General features: G+C 43.2%; 2 long non-coding RNA genes across 6 annotated transcripts; one reads left to right on the top strand and one right to left on the bottom strand.

The window, feature by feature from the left end:
• Window positions 1-2,403: 2,403 nt before the first annotated feature.
• LOC121052357 lies at window positions 2,404-5,038 on the bottom strand. The gene is made up of 2 exons (XR_005808810.1): window positions 4,294-5,038; window positions 2,404-2,737 (listed from the first exon to the last, which is right to left on the bottom strand). It is a non-coding gene; the product is annotated as an uncharacterized LOC121052357 (long non-coding RNA).
• A 14,470-nt stretch (window positions 5,039-19,508) lies between these two features.
• LOC112193215 lies at window positions 19,509-23,440 on the top strand. Of its 5 annotated transcripts, XR_005808600.1 has the most exons (8): window positions 19,509-19,725; window positions 19,807-19,855; window positions 21,202-21,273; window positions 21,801-21,869; window positions 22,189-22,457; window positions 22,554-22,931; window positions 23,021-23,148; window positions 23,242-23,440. It is a non-coding gene; the product is annotated as an uncharacterized LOC112193215 (long non-coding RNA). The 5 variants fall into 5 exon arrangements; XR_002933809.2 differs by having other exon boundaries at window positions 19,510-19,725; window positions 22,294-22,931; XR_002933808.2 differs by having other exon boundaries at window positions 19,510-19,725; window positions 22,192-22,931.
• Window positions 23,441-24,178: the final 738 nt, after the last annotated feature.

The following is a 24,178-nucleotide window of genomic DNA, read 5'->3' as shown; positions in this document are numbered from 1 at the left end:
AAATCCCTAAATCAATTCGTTATGAACCCGATCCCTGATAAGGAGTCGACGGTGATGATAGTGTTGACACAACCAGCACCCAGATCAGGGGACAAGATCAGACCAAATCAACGGCTACATTGAAGGTAAATTTCAAAATTTTTATACCATTCCGATTCCATTTTGATTCAAAAATTTTGCAATTTCATTTTTAAGTTTTCATATATTTAAGTATTGTTAGTATGATTGGTTTGATGGGCTTTGAAAAAGAATATATACAAACAATTGCCCGCCAGCAATTTGATTCCAGAATGAGAATAAATGGAAGTGGACAATCATGTTAGCCAGACACCGAGACACGTTTACGATTCAGGGACTTGCCTTCTGCAATTTGTAAACTCTTGCATGTACATAATACGTAATAAATTATTCGCCCTCTACCTTATATGTTGCTGTGAGCCATTTGACTTGTATAATTTAAGCTTAATTCTCAAATCTAATGGAAGTTTCCTTCCAATCATTACCTATTAGTTTATGTAATGCATATTAGCTACACTTCTATTTCTAGCTAGTTTTCCCATTGGAGAGATCTAATCTGTGTTCTTAGTTTCTTAACTTGCTAGCTAATAGCTAGTGAACCAAGTATTCTGTTCTTTGTCTTGACTAAATCGAGTGTGTTACATGAATATTAGTACAATGACAGAATCTCTCGTCACTTTTGCTGCCCGGGAACTTTTGAAGAAGGTGGTGGCTTTACTTGCCGATGAAGAGTTCAGTCTTGTGTGCAGATTCAAGAACAAATTAGCAACGATGCACACTACGTTAGTCAAGCTCCAAGCTATGTTACAAGCTGCCGAGCATTTGACACAAGATCAGCGGGATGGCGTGAAAATCTGGGTGAAGAAAATTGAAGAGATAGCTGGTGATGTGGATGATCTGCTGGATGACTCTGGATATGAAGTTCTTAGGTGCAAAGCAGAACTTCAAGACCAAATGAAGAACAAGGTGTTGTAATCCTCGATCCCATTGTATTTCGTCATAAAATGGCACGTAGAATCAAGAACATCAATGAATCTCTTGTGAATCTAGAGAATCAGGCAGCTAGTTTTCAGTTGGTAATTGCTGGGAATGCAACCTGTGATGATCCAGAAGTTGATAGGCAAACCGCCTTCTGCTGTGATGAAGATGAAAAGAATATCATTGGAAGGGGTGATATTGTGTCAGATATAGTAACAACTTTGATCAACTCCAACACTACTCAAGAAAATCTTCTTTCTCTTTTGGCTATTGTAGGAATGGCAGGTCTTGGGAAGACGACTTAAAGATAAAATTTCGGATTTCCAATATTACTCTGAAGTTCCGGATCGAGAAAACAAAATGAACTCAAGAGTTTTAAGTTTTATTTACAATAGAGTTACAAAGTTTGCAAACTATAGAGTGATTGTTGTTGTGCAAATCATATGACTCTAGTTAGTCACTTCTAAAGGTTTCTGAAGCATCTGAGTGAGATTAAGGCTTAGTTTGGGATTGCTGTGCTGTGAGGGGAAGCACTTCCGAACTTGCTGTGAGAGGAAGCACTTCCGAACTTGCTGTGAGGAGAAGCAGCTGAGGTGTTTGGTAAACTGTTTTTAAAAGTGCTGTGAGGTCCAAAAGCAATTTCTAGGTGTTTGGTAAGTTGCAAGGCAAAAGTGCTTTGGCTGGGTATAATTACCAAAATGGTCATACATGCTAAGATATGCTACTAAAATACATAATTTTATTTTTTGATTATGTAACCATACCAAATAAAAAAAATTCTCATGTATTATTCTTGAAACCTTGGTTGGACCGAATAAAATATTTACTTTAAACCCTTCAATATGCATATTATGTTTTACTATTACACAAAATCTCATCTAGAATATTTGGATTAATTTTCTGACCATAGTTCAACGGGAACCATTACACAAAATATATTAAAGTCACTTGAAATTTGCAACTAAATGCTAAGTAGATGCATTCATTAGACTTTGTGCAATTGCATTTCTTAACACCTCTATTTCTTGTCTTCTTGGACCATCTCCATCATGTTCATTATCCTCCATCTCTTTACTAGTCTCTTCACTTGAACAATTTCCACTTTCATCAAAATCAATATCTCGTTGAGCATATCTTCTTATGTAATTATGAAGAGCCATAGTAACAATAACTATCTTCACTTGTTTTTCATACGAAAAATGTAGCATATCATGTAAAATACGCATATCATGTAAAATACTCCATTTCTTTTTCCATACTCCAAAAGTGCGCTCAATAACACCCCTGAGTGAAGAATGTGCATGATTGAAAATTTCTTTATGACCGGTAGGTTCATCACCTCTACGAAAGGGGAAAAAAAAACAACTATTGAGACATCACTAATCTCATTGAGAAAACACAAGTACATGACACGAGAACTCGGACGTTGGACTATTATTTAAATATTTAGATCACACCACTACATTTGGAAATAAGTTTTTCGAATTAAAAAAACCAGAGAATGCTATGAGAATGATCACAAGAAATCATATTCCTACTCTCGTAAAGTAATGAGTATAAAGTCCCAAATATATCAAATCTCGGAGCGCTTTCTCTTATCTTGTTTAGAAGGTGCAAACTGGTCGATCTTGGCAACCGTGGTTTCAATGCGTTCGATCTTCACCAACTGCGACACCTGTGTCGTCAGCATGGACAGGCGATGAGCCATAGTTCGGTTTAGCTTCCTCAACTTGGTCATACTCTGACACATACAAGCACACAAACTGTGACAGTCAAGCTTCAAAATAATTTATGCCAAGGCGACCTATGTCATCCACTCTATTAGCCTGTTGTAATCACTTTATTACAAAGCAGCTAGCTAAGAAGATAAAAAATCTGACCAACAGAATAGTTCTCCTGCTAATTAAACATATAATGCATCTGCTCAACCTCCAAATCAGAAGTGTATGGAATGGCAGCAACCTAAATAAAATAGAAATTCATATGTATTCTCAGATTATTCTGTCTAGCTAGCACATTTTCGTCTTCATACATGAAGATACAACTAATTACGTTGTAAGCAACACTATTCAAGGGTTTAAAGTATTCATCAATAACGTAGAAAATGAAACTTGACATATTCTTCATAACAAATGTATAATCAAAGCATAAAGAACTTAGGTAACAAATAGACATCTCTATAGTTTATCAAGTATGATGAGTCTTTCTTAACCTATAACACAAAATAGAACAATACTGATCAGGAAAAGCAAAGAAAGTCGATAAGACTGGAATATTTCTTTCAAAGCATGGAAACAGAACCAGAGACCAAATCAAATTTGTGCCAATTCAATTTTAAGATTCAACCGCAAGCTAGTACTTCATAATCATAAACCAAAATTTTAATACCGAAATTATACAGCGCTTTGAAAAGAAAGGGAAGAGAATTGTAAGGCGGTAGCCTATTGGACCAGCTTTCACCACACATAAAAGGCACTTGATCTATAACATATACAGGGAGGATCCAGACCTCAGACTAGTGTAATGATTAGACCTGTTCACAAACTAAACCAATCTTTATAGATGGATTAAAACTCAATAAAACTGCATCAAGTGAGCTGGTGAACATGGTTGAGATGGAGATGGCAAGACAATTCTACATTTACAGGAAGAGGTTGCTACCCTTCAGTTTGAACTTGATGAAAAATTACAAGGCATGATTCAGGAAAATAGGACACTGAAAAATACCATAGCATCTAAAGAGGATGAAATAAGGACGCTGAGAATAGATTGGGAAAAGGCAACCTTAGAAATAACCAATTGAATTACGACATAAGAGCTTGAAAGATGCCAAACCAAATAACCAAATAACATATGCCCTCTTTCTAATAGAATACAATACAGAGTACATTCATCATTATTGTACAAAAACAAAATATGTATTCCAATATTCATGTTTTTTGTGTGTGAGTTTTGTGCATGTGTCAGCACAAGGAAGCAGAAAACCACAATATATCCAAGCAAATAGTGCAGAAAATATAAATACATATTGATTCAAGAACTCGATCAGAGGAACAATAAGAAAGTAATGGCTCCAATCAATTGAAAATGCTGGGAATAATCTTCACAACCAAAGCAGACGATTTCATAGTTCAAAAAAGGAATCAAATTAAAATACAAAGAGAAAGAAACCAGACTGGGGAAGTTCATGCATGCTAAGCTAGGCAATTTGACAAACATTTGATATGTATAGCTTCAAACAATATCACCAAAAAATCGAAAAAGAGAGTACTGTCTGTACTGAGGAATCAAGATTACCCCTATCTCAAGATTACCCATTAGACTCGTCACTGTTATTACCAACCGACGAGGACCTCGAGCTACTAGAGTCCTCCTCCAACTCCAAACGACGATCCTGATCAAACCCTTTTGTGTCGTAGATCGAAATACAAGGCATCCCATGGATGAACCTCCCGGACCGTGGGATCATACCATTCCCACTATTCCCATTTCTGTCCAAAGCAATAGACATGATGTGGGTTTTGGTTCAAAGTTGCGAGCTTTGATTTAAAGACTGAAACTTTGGATTGAAAAACAACAGAGAAGAAAAATGATGACAATTGGGAACTAATAGCTGGTTTCAAAGTTGAGAGCTTTGATTGAAAATCAACATAGAGAGAAAAAAATGACTGGAATTGGGTATTAATAGCTGGTGAGGAAGAAGACCCACATGGGTTGGAGACTAGGAGTTTTATCTGAATCGAATTCAGGGACTTTAACTATCTGCAGAGAAGAAGCATAACCCAGAAGACCCAAAGTCTACGCAGAGGAAGGAGGCGAGGCTGGCGAGAATCCAGGAATTGAAGGACGTCAACAGCGACGAGCTGAAGAAGAAGGTGATATGAGAGAAGAGGATGGAGAACCAGGCACCGAAGAAGAGGAAGGAGGAGATGTGGAATGATAATGATAATGACGGCAAAGAGAGATGAGGAGGACAGAATTGGTAGGAAGTTCAATTTCATTAAACAACAGTGGAGAGCTCCTCCGTGTTTTCCCAAAGCAGTTTTTAAAAGCTACAAATTGTAGCTTCTCAATTTCGGCTTTACAGAGAAGCAATTCCAACTAAAAGCAGCTTTCAAAGATTTTACCAAACACCATGCTCTTGGCCCAAAAGCAGAAGCAATCCCAAAAGCACTCCAGGAATCAATCCCAAACTAAGCCTAAATTTGTTTATCGTCGTCCCTTTTGTTCGAATCCAGCGAAATTGACAATACTTCTTTTTCATTAGCACGCTAAGGGATGTGGTTGATGGACAATTAATTGAAGCTATATATTGGACGCATCAAGAATAAGAGGTGGCTACGGAATTACTTGAACTTATGTCACTCAACGTACTGGAGAACAACTGTTTGCAGAGACTGGGGTAGTAAAACTTCAGCTGATACCTTCCCTCATTATGCTTTTTTTTTTTTTTTGCTTATTTCTTTGAAGATAATACACAGCTTTGGTCATTTTAGTGTTTTCTTGGTGTTCAAACATATTCTATATCAATATAACAAATTTCGGCTTTGAACCATCTGTACCCTCATGTGTCTACACAATGCCGTTGTCAGTTTTCTCTTGCTTGTTGCGGTTAGCCAGATGTAAAATAATTCCAACTTTAAAGTCTTATCAACAATCTCCATCTGATCATACTTACGTGTTATGTACACAATTCTTTCTATTTGGTTAATGATTTATTCATTTTTATTTACTGACTGTACGTTGTTTTTCATTTTAGGAGCTTTGGTATGCCTGATTAACTATCCCCTTCCCTCTATCTTTTAGCAGGTTCATTTCTTCTTGGTCACACGCCTGTTTCCGGAGAGCATCCTGCTCAAGTGTAGTAAAGTTTACGTGTCCTTTTGGAATCACAACTGAACCGTCAAATGCATCTAGCATATTAGAACTCAATTGCTTCCCTGAAGTACTAGCTACGCTTCCAAAGCATGAGACAAAGGTAGCAAAGACCATGTTCGATTGAGAAAACCTTCTCAAGATTATTCACAATTGCCTCACAAGAGGTAACACTTCTGCACCCAAACTTTGGCAGATTTGGCGTGGGGAAGTTAAGTTCTGGACAATTGTCCCGCATGTATGATTTGTCCTCAATCTCCAAAAATGCTCAGAGAACTGGAGTGGGCGTTTGAATTCAAAATGAGCATTTTGGCCTGACAATGCGTGTCTTGGAGAAATTGAGCCAATGTCAATAGCTCAAGCTATATATTGTCAACAAATTCGAAATATATTATTTAGAGGCTAAATAAAGCCTACCTGCAGAATTATGGAAGATTATGCAAGCTGCAAAAGGCACGCCCATGCGAATATTCATACTCCATTCAATTAAGGAATATTACATGCACGTGGGGAAACATTCAACTACATTTCGTGGTGGCCAATAGGAAAAACCTATCATGATTCCATGAGTGCTTAATTGGAAAACCTATCATGATTCCATTTAGTGCTTAATTGGAAAACCTATCATGATTCCATGAGTGCTTAATTGGAAAACCTATCATGGTTCCATTAGTGGCCAATAGGGAAAACCTATCATGATTCCATGAGTGCTTAATTGGAAAACCTATCATGATTCCATTTAGTGCTTAATTGGAAAACCTATCATGATTCCATGAGTGCTTAATTGGAAAACCTAACAAATCCATTAGTGCTTAATTAGAAAACCTATCATGGTTCCATTAGTGCTTAAATGGAAAACCCATCATGATTTGTTTAAGGCCAACCACTATGGCCTGGTAGCCTATATATAGAGGCTACGACGAAGTAATAAGACACACAATTCATCAATTAATCTCTACGATTATCCAAGCCTCTCCAGAGAAACCCCTCTCCTTCTCTTACCGGTGACCACACTCCAGTCCCAGAATCCTCAGGAGCCGACTGTCAGTGCCACCAAACCCTCTGTCAACGTGCTTCGGTCCTAGTCTCATCGGGAGTCGACTGTAGTACCTTGACCACAACGGTTACAGAACCAGCCAAGCAAGGGTAACGCCCTCGCAAACCAGCCAAGCAAGGGTAACGCCCTCGCAAACCAGCCAAGCTAAAGTCACGCTTTAGCAAGTTCTCCCCACTTCCCAGTGATTTTCACTATGCTCGATCTACGTCGTCGAGTATTGATTGTGTGATTTTGAAGAAGCTTAGCAAAAGTCCTCACCACGAGGCACAAAGAATCCTGCGACGAGGTTGGTGCTCTCCTCGTCCACAATCGCTCGAAAGAAGTTAAGTCAAGGGACACCCCCGACGACCGCACCCAAACGGTGCTGCCACGCCAACGCAGAAAAGAGACTGTTGACCAGTTGCAACAAAACATGAGCCAAACATTTTGGCATGCCCAATTGGACCTACTGCATAGCGTTTCTTCACGATCGCAACCATTGGGAAGTCAAGCGCAAACCCTTATCAAAAGGTTTATGTTAACTGCCCGAAATATAAGACCTTTAGTTACAGACCGCACTCGCGTGCAGACTATCGTGGTCTTTCTGAAGAACTGGTAATCCAGAGATTTTCCCTCAATCCGCCATTGACCGAGATGACAACCGAGCAAGGAGGAAATCGACAGCCTACTACTGAAGGCGAGAAAGTTCCCGCCACCCAGCCTAATGAGGCTGGCGATGAGTCTAGCATTACCCAGGTAGCTGTGAGAGTGGTTACATCTATTGACTTTGTGCCTATTCCCGTTCCAGAGAATGCGACCATAGAAGAGCGGCTTAATATCCTTCAACAGAATTCTGCCGCATACCATGAGAAGATGGAAAAAGCCCTTGTGGAGGACCGCTAACGGCTTGATGAGTTCATGATCTCGGTTAAGAGGCTTGAGCTAGGGGCACAACAAACACAAGGGCAATTGGATGACATGAACCAAAAAATGCACAAGAACCACGAAGAGCTGTTGGCCGCAAGCAAACACATCGCTTCAGAAGTCGCTACGATTTGCAAAGAAAGATCCAACGTCGCGACCCAGGTGGCCATGCAGAAGGCTGACCTCGATCAGGCCAGAGAGGTTCTACATAAAACACTAGGAGATCCTAGCGCCATTCTGAGCTCTCTAGGTCAGTCCCCCATATCTAGCAAGTATGTACCACCAAATGCTAGAGACAAAGTCATCTATAGCGGCGCGGCAACCCACATTCCTGCTACAACCACCACGTCGGCCAGGAGTAAGGCAAATACTCTGACGATCGGTGAAAAAGTCGATAAGGCACTACCGGTCACGCAAAAAAGCAGGACTTTAAATAGCGCCAGGGGAATTGACCTTGAGCCTGTCATAGCTCCCCAATACGACATCGATGGATACGAGTGCGTATTCGAAGAATCTCTAGGGGTTGACCAGGCTGAAAGTTCAGCGAAGGTCACCGCGACCTCTAAGAGTCAAACAACAGCAAGACTTACGTTGCAGACGGCAACCCAACCCAAGACAGCTCATGTAGGCGGTATATCGTGGACTGGTTAAACATCACAGGAGCCACCCTTGATCCGGCCAGTTGGTGAAACAATATACCACGTTCCTCCTCCGCCCCCGGATCCCGGGTGCATAAGGAGAGAAGAGGTAGAGGAGATGATTAGGGCCGCGAATCAAAGGCCCAACTTGGAAAGACCTATCAGGGTCCTTTCCCACCACATATCTTGCAAGCTCCTTACCCCAGAGGGTACAAAACTATCACGTTCTCTACCTTCTCAAGAAAAGATGTCGAAAGTGCCGCGACGTATCTGATAAGGTTTAGGGTACAATGTGGCCAACACCAGAACGATGACATCTTGAAGTACAAGATATTCGTGACTTCTTTGTCAGGGACCGCCTTCACCTGGTACACCAGATTGCAGCCAGGGTCTATCGCGGACTGGCCAGCAATGGAGAAGCTGTTCAGAGAAACTTTCGGGACCATCGAACCAGAGGTAAATCTAGCTTCGCTCACTTAGATGGCTCAGTAGCCAACTGAATCCGCCGTCGCATGTCACCAACGCTTCCAGATCCAAAAAGGGAAGCTGAACATGGTTTCACAGGAAAAAGAGTTAGTGAAATTGGCAATCAAGGGCTTAGAACCTCGCCAGTGTAAAAAGCAACATGGCTGTACGTTCAACTCTATAGGAGAATTAATCACAGAGATGGGAAGTTTTGCGCATCTGCTTAGGGAAATGGACTCCATGAGGAACTCCTCCAAAGGAACATACATGCCTGGGAAGCATAGGACAGTGGCGGCGTTGAGCCAACACTCAAGTTCCTATGACCCTTACTTTAGGGGTGAGGAAACTAGCGCGGCAGAAGCTGAGGAGTCAGAAGAAGAAGAAGTAGCAGCGCTGGAACTCACTAGAAAGAAGGCTTCAACGCTAAAGCAACTGAAGCTGTGCAAAGAGCCGGTGAAGCTCAAGTCGGTGGTTTTCACCAAACCAGAGTTCGCGAGTTATACTTACGACGTGAACAAAGCGCGTGAAATCTTGGATGAAATGATCGCCGCGAAGATGGTGAAAACCGACTTCGGCCCATTTCCCAAACCAGAGCAGCTAAGGGGGAAGAAATACTGCAAACTCCATAATATGTGGAATCATAATACAGCCGATTGTGTTAAGTTGAAGGATTAGATCCAAATCTAGTTAAATAACGGTAGTTTGCAAGTAGAGGCGCCAACAACAGCAGCAGCAGCGTTGGTGGACCTAGATCCCTTCCCAGATACTGGCATCAACATGGTGGATGTGGCATGGGGTGCAAAAGATCAGTAGAATCAAAGTCCAGACCACGCTGCTAAGGATTTGAAAAGGGCTGGAGACAAAGCCGCGGGAATCCAAGACTCGTTTACCCATTGTCATATGCTCGCGGTGCAAGGAAGAATGTGACACTCAAGCGCCGCATGAGGAAACATCCCAGACTGTCCGCTTTGGATCTCTACCGCCAATAAGGTTAGTATCATCTTCTAGAAACTTCCAACCATGCAGCCCAAGAGTGCACAGTGGTTCAGAAACTCCTTCTCCAAGGGACTCAAACTTATTCAAAAAGTTGAAAGCCGCGAGGGATGTAGGACAGGCGGATAAGCGGCAAGAGGTTTTAACCAGACCTTACATTCTGCCGGTGTCGACATCCTCCATCAAAGAAGGGAGATGGTATACACAGAAGAAGGCCAAGGCGGTGGAGATGAGCTCTTCAAGGAAGAGAAAACTCCAGCGGAGGTTTGGAGAAGTAAAGAGAACCTTGGAAGCGCTAGATCAAGGACTGATAAGACCATCGCAATTACTGAAATCTCCAGAAGAGTATCAGAGACAATTGGAGGCACTGGCCTCTAAGAGATTCGTTTCCCCGCGAGTTCAGAAACAGCAGCCCAAAGTATCACACGAAGAGCGAAAGCCACGTGTCCCCAAGAGCAGCGTTCAGGAGAGGTCCCTAGTTTCTGTGAGGCGAGAACCACCGCCAGCTCGTAAAGTCAATGTTTGGCTGAGACTATCTCACAAAGGAAGAAATAGCGAGCCTTCAATCTTTGATAGGCTGGGGGGCAAAGACAATCGGTCTGCGACTGTGCAGTGGAGGCCTAAGAAAGTTCAAAGCATAGTGGTTGCGAAATCCAAAGAAGCTTCATCAGCGAAGCAGGGACCACTGAAGAGGGAATATCCCTTCGTAGCAGATCAGCAAGAGCAAGCCATGATCCAAGAAGGATCACTGGCCGCTTACGTCGCAACAAGTTCGTGGCAGAAGTTAACCTGAGCTCTCCCGTAGTGGAATCAGAAGAAGCAGACACGTTGGACATTACATGTAACATGGTGTATGTCCTATCATCAAAGTATGCCTTGCCAGTGGCAGCTCAGGAATGCCAAGCAGAGGATGATAAATCATTGGACAAACAAACGGTCGAGATCACATCAGCAGCGTCATCTCTCGCTAAGAAACCCATGCCGAAGGAGGTGGAAGCAGCAAAGGCTGCAGACACCAATGTGAGGGTTCAGGATATGGGTTTCAGCAAGCCAACGCTAGCAATGGCGCAACACATGAGGCCATTGTATATCACCACCGATGTGAACGGCGTCAAGGTTGGCAAGATCATGGTAGACACAGGCGCCGCAGTCAACGTCTTGACTACCAGAACCATGCAGCTGCTAGGGATCAAGAAAGAGAAGATCCAATCCATGTCCCTGACTCTAAAGAACTTCACGGGGACTGTAACCAAAACATTGGGTTTGATTTTCCTACAAGTCAAGGTGGGTCCAGCAGAAGGGGTTTACGCTTTCTTTGTTACAGATTGCTATGCGGCATATAGAGCAATTCTGGGCCACGACTGGATCCACCGGAGTTATTGTGTCCCATCCACCCTTCATCAGGAGCTGATCATATGGGATAGAGTCGCGGACAAGGCAAAAATTGTCAAAGCAGACCCGCGACCTTTTTTGGTGTCCGCGAGCTACGTGGACGCAAGGTACTACCTAGAACCAATCTCTCCTTTACAGGTCATTGGTATTGATGATAAGGGCCGCCCCACAGGGGTGACGGGCTCTGAATTGGCACAATGGGGGCTCGCGGTGACAAAAAACCACCTCGAAAGGCCTGGACATGCGGTGCCATCTCCAAGTGTTAATTAATGGATCATGACCTCATGGAGGAAGAGGTGGCAGCCTTTCATTCTTTGTATGATAGATTGTCTTCATATTTGATCAAAAAAGAGGCCTATGCACAAGTAGCAACATTGGAATACATCGACGAAGAATTCTCCGATCAAGAGGAGGAAGAAGAGAGCCTATCCGATTGGATCTAGCAGCATTAGATGATACACCGCCAAAGGTTAGAGATCCTACAGAAAAGGTAAATTTTGGCAGTGAGGCGAAGCCAATGGAAGTGGCAATAAGCGCAAAATTAGAACCTTATGAAAAACAGGGGCTCATCAATTTATTGAGAGAATATAAGGATTGTTTCGCAAAGAAATATGAAGATATGCCCGAATTATCTCCTAACTTGGTCTACCATAAACTGCCGACTATCCCAGATCAAAATCCGGTGAAGCAGGAGTCCACGCGAATGAACTCAGAAACATAGGTGTTGCTAAAGGAGGAAGTCGAGAAGATGCATAAGTCAGGAATCATCAGGGTAGCCAAGTATAATCAGTGGTTATCCAATGTTGTTCCAGTTCGAAAGAAGAATGGCAAAATAAGGGTGTGCGTCGACTACCGCGATCTCAATAAGGCCACTCCCAAAGACGTTTACCCCATGTAGGTAGCGGACATGTTGGTGGACGCAGTACTTGGTCATGAACTTCTCTCCTTTATGGACAGAACTACCGGTTACCATCAGATTCCAGTGGCGGAAGAAGATAGACACAAAACTGCTTTTAGATGCCCAGGTTTCGCTGGAGTTTTCGAATACGTGGTCATGCCTTTTGGTTTGAAGAACGCGGAAGCCACGTACCAACGAGCAATGAACCTAATCTTCCATGACATCTTAGGGAAGATTCTAGAGGTTTATATAGATGATTTAGTCATTAAATCCAGGCAGCGGTGTAATCATATTGCGGATTTGCGAAAAGTTTTCGAACATATGAGGCGTCACAAGCTAAAGATGAACCCTGCGAAATGTGTGTTTGGGGTTCAAGCAAGTGATTTTTTTGGATTCATTATACATCAGAGAGGCATTGAGGTATCAGAAGATAAAGCTAAAGCAGTTATCAATGCCTCGCCGCCGTGAACAAAGAAGGAGCTGCAAAGGTTGTTGGGAAAAATCAATTTCCTACGACGGTTTATTTCCAATTCCGCTGGCAAGATTCAGCCTTTTTCTGCTCTACTAAAGCTGCAAGGACAAACATAATTTGTGTGGGAAGTGAAGCATCAAGAAGCCTTCGATAGAATAAAGGCCTACCTAACCAATCCACCAGTTCTCGTTCCTCCGAAACCAAATCAACTGCTCAAACTTTACATCTCAGCGGCGGAAGCTTCAATAGGCAGCCTGCTGGCACAAAAGTGACAAAACGACGAAGCGGGAGTGGAGCATGAAATCTTCTACCTTAGCAGAACATTAACAGATTGCGAAACCAAGTACACACCAATGGAAAAGCTATGTTTAATGTTATACTTCTCTGCATGTAAGCTGTGCCACTACATGTTGTCATTTACTACATGCATAATCGCTCAGACCGATCTAGTCAAATATATGTTATCGCGGCCCATTCTTAGGGGCCGAATTGGCAAATGGAACTTGGATCTTTCAGAATTTTCTTTACAATATGTGCCTCAAACAGCTGTGAAGGGTCAAGCCATCTCAGATTTTTTAGCATATCATCCCATGCTAGACGCTCAAGAGCTTTGTGAGCTAGAGGTCGTAGCAAATTTATGGGGACAGGCATGTCATATACATTGCTCCGAACCTTTCACCGATGGCCAGGCAGCGGTCATGTTACAACTGTGGGTATTGTACTTTGATGGTTCCCGAACAGATACCATGGCCGGAGCAGGAATCGCACTGGAGAATTCGGCTGGAGATCACTTTTCGTACTCATTCTAGTTAAAGTTTCAATGTACCAACAACCAGGTTGAATATGAGGCCTTAATCATAGGCCTAGAAGCACTGCGGGAAATGGGAGTCATAGACGTACAAATACTTGGGGATTCTCTCCTGGTCATCAATCAACTGCGCGAAAAGTTCAGATGCGTTAGCTTCACGTTGGTCCCTTATTTAAACAGGACACTAGAACTGTTGGACCAGTTTGATAACGTGGATCTTGAGCACATTCCTCTAACGAAATTTTGTCGCAAATAAGTTGGCCCAACTGGCAATAGGGGTAACGCTGTGATATGGCGTGTGCGAGAGAATCTTGAAAGTAGAGCGTCGAACGCTTCCTTCTTGGATGGTGAGAAAAGATCCTCCAGACATCACGTCAGTAGCGACTTTGGAGCCCATTGATGTGGATTGGCGCATCCCTTTGAATATGTACATACATGTACATTTGCAAGCATAATTAGCTATAGTGGGCCATGCTCATTGTACCGCCAAAGGTACTAATTCCATCCAAAGGAATGACATGCAGACACACCGCCAGGCGGGCTACAACCTCGGCGTCGGACCACCTCCAGATCGCCGCCGACGCGCCGCCACGCGCCGCGCCAAGATGGCATCAGAAGCTTCTGAAACTGGGAATTGAAGCAGGTCAGTCCCACATCGAAAACTAAGAGAAGATCAACCTCTTCCTCACCTATAAAAGGTTCTCTCCTCTCTCCTCATTAATTACGCATTCAATACTTACCTACTGTTACTTTGTCAACGTAAATACATTGACTAACTTAGGCATCGGAGAGTTGAAGACGGCCCGGCGCGGTCTCCCTCTGACGCCCATTGTATTTTATTTGACAGGTAGCGGGAGCTTCGAGAACAACACAAGTACCTATCCGCCCACCGGATCAGCGTTAACTAAGGTCCAGCTACCGCCGGACTTTTAGACATTAACATTTGCGCCGTCTGTGGGAACCCTTGAACAAAAGGCCATCCCACTACAATCACCATGACTAACGGTAGCGGGGGAAACGCTGAAGAGCAGGCAGAACATCCCGCCATCCCCCAACCCTCCGACCCAGCGGTGGGCGTTAACCGCGCACTATTTACAACCCCGGCCAACCCAGGAGGTGAGGCAAATCCAAGCAGCAGCCGCCCGCCAGGCCAAGATCTCGTCACTATGTACGAGCTAGCATTGGCGAATCTTCATAAGGCAAACAAAGAACGTGAGAAGGAGCGCAAGGAAAAGGCTGAGGCCCAAAAACAGGTGGCTACACTCATGACAAGTTTTGAGGAACTAAAGAAGACGCTAGAGGCCACCGACCGCCCAGCACAGAGCGAGCAGTCACGTAGCACCAGGCGTAGTCGACCCGGCACCGGCACATTGGTACCAGGGCCGGTAGTGCAGACGCAGGTACCACTGAACCCACCTGAGTTGCTGGGAAGGGGACCACCGCCCATACCCCAACTAATGATAGAGCAGGAGGCAGAATCACTCCCGCACACCAACTGCTCGGAGGCTAGGATGAGGACTGAAGGCAGTCCGCCTGTGCCAAGGCGCAGGTCATCCAGGCTGATTCCGTCGGCGATGCAACTGCCCAAATGTTGGAAAGAATGCACCAACTGGAGCAGAGGTTGATCCGGGCGGAGTCGGGCGTCCCAGCGCCAACTCAGAATCCGCTCTTCGCTTCCAGACCTGGCCCTTCACCGCTGTAATCCTGCAGGCTGTCAGACCGGCATATGCAAAAACCCCAAAGATGTCGCATTACGGCGGAACGTCTGATCCCTTCGTCCACATGGACACCTTCAAGAAAGTCACCAACAACAAGGGGTTCGACGATGCCACCTTATGCCACTTGTTCAGCGAAACATTGGATGGCGAGGCAATGAACTGGTTCTTTGAGTGCCCGCCGGGGTCTGTCAGCTCGTTCCATGCACTATCACATGCTTTCCTCTCCCAGTTCATCTTATTGTCCGCCGGTCATCACAACACAAGTCAGCTTTTCAGCGTCAAGCAGGGAAAGGACGAATCACTGAAGGCCTTCGTCACAAGGTGGCGAGCGGCAGCGTCTCAGTGCCGTGACCTAGACAAAACGATGGCATCAGCGGCCTTCAGGAAGGGACTCCTCAAGGGACCATTCCTCTATCACCTCAACTACAGTCATCCCAATGCGACGTATGACCACGTCATGAGTGAGGCGGTCATTCACGCCCAGGCGGAATTCATCACATATGGAGAAACCCCACCACCACCAGTAACTCCAACAAAGTCACCACAGCCATCCTCCAGTCACCAGGAAACCGCTAACAAGACCCCCTCAGCACCACCAACTGACAAGAAAAGGGAGTAGCAGCAAGGCCACCACCAGAACAAGCGGCAGAAGGACCAGCATTACAACAGGGGAAACTGCCCAACCCAGGGGGATAACCGCAACAAGTTGGCAGAATCCTCGCAGCGGTATACGGTATTCACGGTTCTGACGGCCTCGTATGAGGACATCTACAATTAGTGCAAGGATCAAATCCCACCACCACCCCCTCCAAAGTACCCAAAAACGGGCAAACCCAGGAACACTGGCAAGTGGTGCAAATACCACGAGGACAGCGGCCACAATACCAACAGCTGCAATGCTCTCAAAACGGCTGTTAAGACTTTGTACCGTGACGGCAAGTTGGAACAGTTCAGGGTGCGCCAACCACCACCAGTAATTGCCAACGTCGAGACCTTGGGTCGCATCAACACCATCGAGGGTGGTGCTCCAATCACCAACATGTCTCACAGGGCACGAAAGCGCTATGCACGCGCCAATCATCCGAAGGAAGTTTGCAACATCCGCTACGAAAGATCCGTCAAACTCCCGAGATCAGGTTGGGAACCTATTACCTTCTCAGAGGAGGAGGAGCGCGGAGTGCATTTACCCCATGATGACCCATTCTTGGTCGATGCCATTCTCGGCAAATTCTCGATGGGGAGAATCTTGGTGGATAGCGGGTCCGCTGTCAACGTCATCTTCAGCGGTTGCTACGACCATCTCAAGCGGAACAAAAAACTACTCCAAGATCACGAGCCACTACTCAGCTTCTCCGGTGACGTCACACAGCCGCTGGGGTCGGATTACATGCGACTGGTTATTGGCACTAGTCCATGCATGGCGGAGGTACATAAGGAATTCATTATTGTCGACTGTTTCAGTTCGTACAACGCCATCATTGGTCGACCAGTGCTTAATAAGCTCAAGTGCATCATTGCTGGGTACATGCTTCTCATGAAGTTCCCCACGCCCAACGGCACAGGCTGTGTGAGGGGAAGCCAGCAGCTGGCACGAGAATGTTATTCAACGACTATAGCGCAAGCAGCGCGCCGCCATGAAATTCTGACGGTGGGTAACGAGGCACCGCCACCAAACATCTTTGAGGATCCTAGGGATGAGGAGGAGAAATATGTAAAGAAGGAGCCGGTCAATCCGGACACGTCATTGAAGGTTGTCTGCATCTCAGACAAACACCCTGAGCGGACAGTCCTCATGGGCGCCCAGTTAGATCCAGACGTGGAGGCTTACTCAATTCCTACGTGATAACGCCGCCGTTTTTGCATGGTCCTACGCGGACATGCCAGATATCTCCCCTGAGGTTATCACTCATAAGCTAACCATCAAACCCTCCTTCTATCCCATCAAGCAGAAGCGGAGGGCCTTTGATGAGGAAAAATATCGGGCAATCGGAGAGGAGGTCGCCAAACTACAGAACATTGGATTCATCCGCCAAGTCGTCTATCCCCAGTGGATCTCAAATTTGGTAATGGTAAAAAAACCCAGCGGCAAGTGGCGGATGTGCATCGACTTCAAAAATCTCAACAAGGCATGCCCAAAGGATAGTTTCCCGCTACCTCGTATCGATCAGCTAGTCGATTCAACTGCCGGGCATGAGCTCCTCAGCATGATGGACGCTTTCTCCGGATACAATCAGATCAAGATGCACCCCAGCGACCAGGAATGCACCACCTTCACCACAGACAAAGGTCTCTACTGCTACAATGTCATGCCTTTCGGTTTGAAGAACGCCGGTGCAGTTTACCAGCGGTTGATGAATGCCATGTTCGCTGAGCATCTGGGAAAGATCATCGAGGTCTACGTGGACGACATGCTAGTTAAGAGCATAAAGGCCAGTGGACATGTGGCAAACCTTAGGATCATAGTAGACATCCTCCTGGCCTATGGTATGCGCCTCAACCCAGAAAAATGTTTCTTTGCAGTCACCGCTAGCAAGTTTCTGGGTTACATCGTCAGCGAGCGAGGTATCGAGGCTAACCCAGATAAGGTACAGGCCATCCTTAACCTGGCGGACCCCAAGTATAAGGTAGACGTCCAGTGACTCCAGGGCAAGTTAACCGCCCTTTCTCGATTCATCTCTCGACTCACTGATAAGTGTGCCCCATTCTTCAAACTCCTCAAAACAACTCACAAGAAGGTCATCGACTGGAACCCAGAGTGTCAGGCGGCATTCCAGGGTCTAAAGGAATACCTAGCGGCAGTCCCTCTCCTTTCTGTCCCTATGCAAGGAGAAACACTATTCATATACCTAGGGGTATCGGCATCGGCGGTAAGTTGCGCCATTGTCAGGCGAGAAGGCCAAGATGAGCTCCCAGTGTTCTACGCCGGCAGGGGCATGAACGGAGCAGAAACAAGATATCCTCCCTTAGAGCAGTTGGCCCTCGCACTTATCATTGCCGCCAGACGCCTCCGGCAATACTTCCAGGCTCACACGATCCAGGTGCTAACCAATCAGCCGCTGAGGCAAGTAATGCAGAACCCTGAACACTCGGGGCGCCTCAGCAAGTGGGCCATTGAGCTCAGCGAATTCGACATAGAGTACAAACCGAGAACCGCCATGAAAGGCCAGGCAGTGGCGGACTTCATCGCTGAACTCACCAAGCGTCAGCCGGAACCCGGTACGGAAACAGAGCACGGCACAGAAATAGTAACCAGTGAGGAGCTAAATCCCCTACAGTCAGATTGGAACCTACATGTGGACGGCTCCGCCAGCGTCAAGGCCAGCGGCGCCAGAATCATCTTAACAGGACCCAGGGGACTGAGTGCAGAATACGCGTTGAAATTCAACTTCAAGGCTTTAAACAACATGGCGGAGTACAAGGCACTCATCGCCGGTCTACTCCTCGCCATTGACTCAGGGGCTGACAGCGTCAACATATTCAGCGACTCTCAATTAGTCGTTAACCAGGTCAACGACAGCTTCCAAGCCAAGGACCAACAGTTAGCGGCATATTTGGGGTACGTCAAAACATTGTTAAAAAAGTTCAAATTTCACACCATCACACAAATCCCCAGGGAAAAGAACGCCAGGGCTGATTCACTGGCGAGACTTGCAACCGCCCAGCCACATCAGAGTCCAGCGGACACAAGGGTGGAGTACTTTGACAAGCCAAGCATCACAAAGACCCTGGCAGAGATCTTCAACATCCAAGCCAACCCCAGCTGGATGGACGAGATCATTGCGTATAAGCGCAGCGGCACATTGCCAGAAGATAAGGTCCAAGCAAGACAGCTCAAGCGGAGAGCAACCCGCTATAACATCCAGTTTGGCAAGCTTTACCGCCAGGGATTCACCCATCCCAACCTCCGCTGTCTAACCCCAGAGGAGGGAAAGATCGTCCTAGCGGAAATCCACGGCGGAGAATGTGGAAACCACTCGGGCGCCAGATCCTTGGCCAACCGCACAATGCGACAGGGCTACTTCTGGCCCACACTTGGTGATGACGCCCGGCGGACTTCGAGGTCTTGCCACAAATGCCAGCAGTTTGCAGATCTCCCACACTACAAGAAAAGGCTTATTTGCGACACTTATTTGAGACACGAGACGCGGCCGTCGCAAAAGTCTTTAATTTTAGGCGGAATTAAGCGCCCAAAGTTGGCGCCAATATATTTGCATCCTTCATTAAATGCCGTCGCATACACTGTCGTAAATAGGTAGAAAGTAAGGAGGGTTTTGCGACATAACTCAAAACCCGTCGTAATAAAAAAAAAAAAAAAAAAAACTGAACATCGATCTAAATCTCCTATAGCTAGACGCGCGTCAAGACTCGATCTCTAAATCAGTTCCTATCCCGTCTCCTATAGCTAGACGGCGGAACTCTGTCTCTCTCTTTCTCTCGCTCGATCTCTCGCTCAAAGCTAGTTCTTAACAATTCGGCCTCAATTGCTATCACGACTACAGAATCAAGCAAGGTTTTTTATTGCGTTTTTGGAGGTTTAAATTGATTGTAGGATTATTGCTCGTTATACCCTAATTTCCCCCTTTTCTTTCAGGTCTCTCTATCACTGCCCTAAATTAGTGATTTCTGTTCGCCTCAGTCAGGTACTGTCATTCAATATATATATCGCTTTTTTTGTTTTCTATGGTGAGTCTTCTTTTTGTGATTCCTCTATTGTGAATTGATGAGGGTTTAGTTAGTGAGTCGTCTATGAAAGGGGAAGGTTGTGATTCATCTTTGTTGAAGACATTCAGTTTTGTGTTTGTGTAATTATGCGAAGAAATTTTAGTGCCAAGAGCTTTGGCTCAGCTGTAATTGAGATTGCTACCTAAAGGTTATAGCTTCTGAGTCTCCATGTATAGAAAATCAAGTCCTATATCTTTGATTTCGGAAAATTTAAGTTATTTCTCGATTTGAAGGGGATTGCTGAATGTGTTTATGTTACACTGCATGTTGGTTTTAGTGTTCTGGTGTCTTGACAATATTTATAGCTTTGTTCCCTCGGATTTGAGGCCAGCTTGAGTTTGTTCTTGTAGGTTTTTGCATAATCTTTTGTGTCAATGTTGAGAAAAATTTAACATATACTTTCCTGTGTGCTAGTATTTTCTAGTACTTAATACCATCATCTATGAGCTACAAGAAGACCTAATTTGAGAGCTTTGTTATTGTTTTTGCTCTTTTTTTTCTTATTATTAGTTATGCTTCATTATCTGGTTTTAGGGTGTTTAGGTTTGAGAGAGAGAGAAAGAAAGAGAGTTTTATTTTCCTATAAGAGGGAGAACCTTGATCGTATCAAAACCTAATAAAATCACAACTCATAAGGTAATTTAACCTTTATTATAAGTTTATAAGAGCATACTATTCTTTTGTTTTTGAGGGTCATATACGTACGTATCATTTTCAGTTTATGATAGGCAAATGCCCTGTTATATATATAGACGATACTATGGATGATGACGGATATGAGCTTTTTTTAATCAAACTTGTTCTCATGAGCTCTTCAATTAATCAAAAAAATATTTTCTATTCTCATAAAATGTATATAGAATAATCAGTAAGATTGAATGATACCCCAACACAACCGAGTCTTCCTGAAGGAGTAATTTTTTTAGTATAAGCAGAGAAGTTCAACGTAGCCAAGTTCCCCTACAGTTGAAATTTCTGTACATTCTGATATTGGTTCAGTCCAAGTTCCCCTACGTAGTTATGTTTCCCCTGTTCTTCTTTTTTTTGTTTTTTTTTGTTTTTGTATTTTTGTTTTTGCTATGTTCTGTCTTCTTGTATAGTTGTTTTGTTAATAACCATTGATAAGTTGTTGCATTAATCTAGCTGATCTATGTTGTATATATGAAGAACAATTGCAGCTAGTTTTCTATATAATGGTCATCATCTGGTATCTCACAGTATGTTGTATTCATCTAGCTCTTTTATTTTTGTTTTGGTCTTTTAGGTGAAGAAGAAAAGTTACAACTTTGATGCACTATTATCATCGCTAATTATTCCTGGGATTGGTCTTGGATAGGTATTCTTAATAGTTTTTTTTTTTCCTAATGATATGATAACATTGTTTGTTGTTTTTTTAATATGATATGCTGCTCTGCTTTGGTGGTCAAAAAAATATACATATATATATAAACATAACATAGACGTTCTTTATCTGATCTCTGTTTTTTTTTTTTTCCACTTCTTTCAAATTGTTCTTTGTCTTGTTTGGCTTAGATGCTTCCTTATTCTTAATCAAGCAAAGCTTGAGTATTACCATATAACACTTCCAAATAAGTCAGTAGTTTAGTTTAAGAACAGGTGATCAGGAACTTGACCATTGCTTGCTTATAATAAACTGATATGGGATCTAAAGTCCATTGACAATAACATTAAAATTGAACCACAGAGCAATTCTTGAAAGAAAAAAAAAATGAAAAAAGGTCAGTAGTTTAGTTGTTCCATATGCTTGTTGTTTCTACATTTTGCTGCATTTTATTTTCATGCTACACATTGTAATTGTTTGTGTATTTTACTTTGCGTATACTAATATAATTACATGTCTAGGATTCATATTGTACTTGGAACATTTGCAAGACTAACAAGGAAGGTGTAGCATTCTCTTTGGAGAAAATCGTAAGTATATTTTCTATTTCATGTACAAAATTCTCTGTTTTTCCAATGCAATTTAAACATAATTTAGTTCCTACAGTAAGAATTTTCTTAGGGTTGTGTGCAGTAAATTACAATGCTTATATCTCTATGTGTGTGTGTGTATAAAGCATGTTACATAAATTATTAATGAGTATTAGTCGGCCTTATTGATTACAAGAGATAAAATTAACTTATATGCCCAGTTTGATAGATAGTTTTTTAAATCTACATATATATATACACATATATTTATACATACACTTAATATATATATATATATATATATATTTTGGATAACTAGTAGGAGAATAAACATGGATAAGAGTTGGATTGATATACGAGAAACGGACTGGCATAAATATGAAGATGGAGTTGATAGTTTTTTGGAGTTTGCATTCGCCAACAGCGTTGATCCAACAAGGATAAAGTGTCCTTGTAAGCTATGTCGGAATCGCTATTTTAAGTCTAGGGAGGAAGCAAGAGAGGATATACTGGTAGACGGATTTTGGGAAATGTATAGAATATGGGATAAACATGGTGAACCTTCCGGACCTGCAGCTCCATACCAAGGTAGTGGGGTTAACTCTGATTCGATCATCATGGATGATATGTTTGGCATGATTAATGAGGCGATTGGGATTCCCACTGCAAATCCTGGTTTTGTAGAGTCAATTCAATGAATATTTGGAAGAGAGGCCAGAAGATGAACAAGATGATACTTTTCGTGAAGAGGTATTCACTAAAGTGATGGGAGAAGATGCACATGGACGTGTTCGCATGTATGGAACAGGTGTAACTCCATCTCAAGTGTCTGGTAATTCCAAAGCTTATGAGACTAATGAGAAAAGGACAATTGAGGAAATGGAAAGAAAATATGAGGAAATGGAAAAAAACTATCAAACAAAGCTAGATGATCTTAAATTGAGCCATGAATCTCAATTGGGAGACATGAAATTAAAGTACGATGATGTATCGAATCGTCTCAATCTTTTGATGGCTCATGTTGGTATCCAAGTAAACCCAAGTGGAAGTACAAGTGAACAGGTATGTTTTTATTTTAATTTTTTGTTTTTGTTTAGCTTTGTCATTTATTTATTTTTACTTATAGCTTTCATCTCTATTGATTTTCATAGATTCATGATTCCTCAAGTTCACAACAACTTAGGCGTAATATAGATACCGATGGGCATCGTCAATTGAATTTGGAAGGGCAGCGACAATTATCTTCGTCTACAAACACAACTACATGATAAACTATAAGGTTGAAAATAAACGAATTCATCATTATAACAAAAATAATTTTATTATTTGGCTGCGTATATTGATCAATGGGTTTTCTTCTCTTTTTTTCTAGGTTGGAGAAATATCTAGGTGTTGATGCTGGAAGTACAAGATGTCAATAAATTTAACAATTAGCATGCTACTCTAAACTCGATTATTTAGTTTAATATTTTGACTACTACTGTATTCGCAGCGACATTTTAGTTTGTATGACTCAAGGCATGCATTTGTTATACAATTATTATATATATTACTCTTTCGTATCATTTCAACTGCGATGAATCTTAAAGTTTATTTTGGTTACAAAAAATTAATTAAAATTTTCGACGGGAAAATTATAATAACCAGTGTCGCAAAGACTATTTACGACATTTATATTTGTCGGTAATAAGTATCGCCTAAACTATTTGCAACATGAAAACATTCGTGACAAAAAGTCGTCGCCAAAAATTAGATTTTTAACGACATTTATATGGCGTCGCAAAAAGTTTTTTTGCGACAGATCTTCGTGTGGCAAAAAAGCGTCGCAAATATCTTTTGCGACAGACTTTCACGTAGCAAAAGACCGTAGCAAATATCTTTTGTGATGCACCGTAGCGTGCCAAAAACATGTCGCATATGTATTTTGCGACAGACAATCGCGTAGCAAAAAGGTGTCGCAAAAAAAAAAGTAAATTCGACGAGTTTTTTACCGACGTAGAGTCAACCGTCGCAAATACTTATTAGCGACGCGAGTTACATGTCGCAAAAAGTGCTGGATTATTTGCGACGCGCTTTTTAACGACGTTTCTTTCCCCGTCGCAAATAACCTTTTGCGACACTTTTGGACTCTTTTACGACGTGTTCTTAACGTCGCAAAAAAACGACTTTTTTGTAGTGCCACATGCACCGGCGGAGCCGCTGTCAATCATCATCGGCCCATGGATCCACTCCACGTGGGGCCTTGATTTGATGGGAAAGTTCCAAACCGCCAAGGGCCAGTTCAAATACATCATTGTTGCCATCGATTA

Source organism: Rosa chinensis, chromosome 3 (genome assembly GCF_002994745.2).
Source record: "Rosa chinensis cultivar Old Blush chromosome 3, RchiOBHm-V2, whole genome shotgun sequence".
Taxonomy (NCBI): Eukaryota; Viridiplantae; Streptophyta; class Magnoliopsida; order Rosales; family Rosaceae; genus Rosa; species Rosa chinensis.
This window is presented reverse-complemented; position numbering and strand designations above follow the sequence as displayed.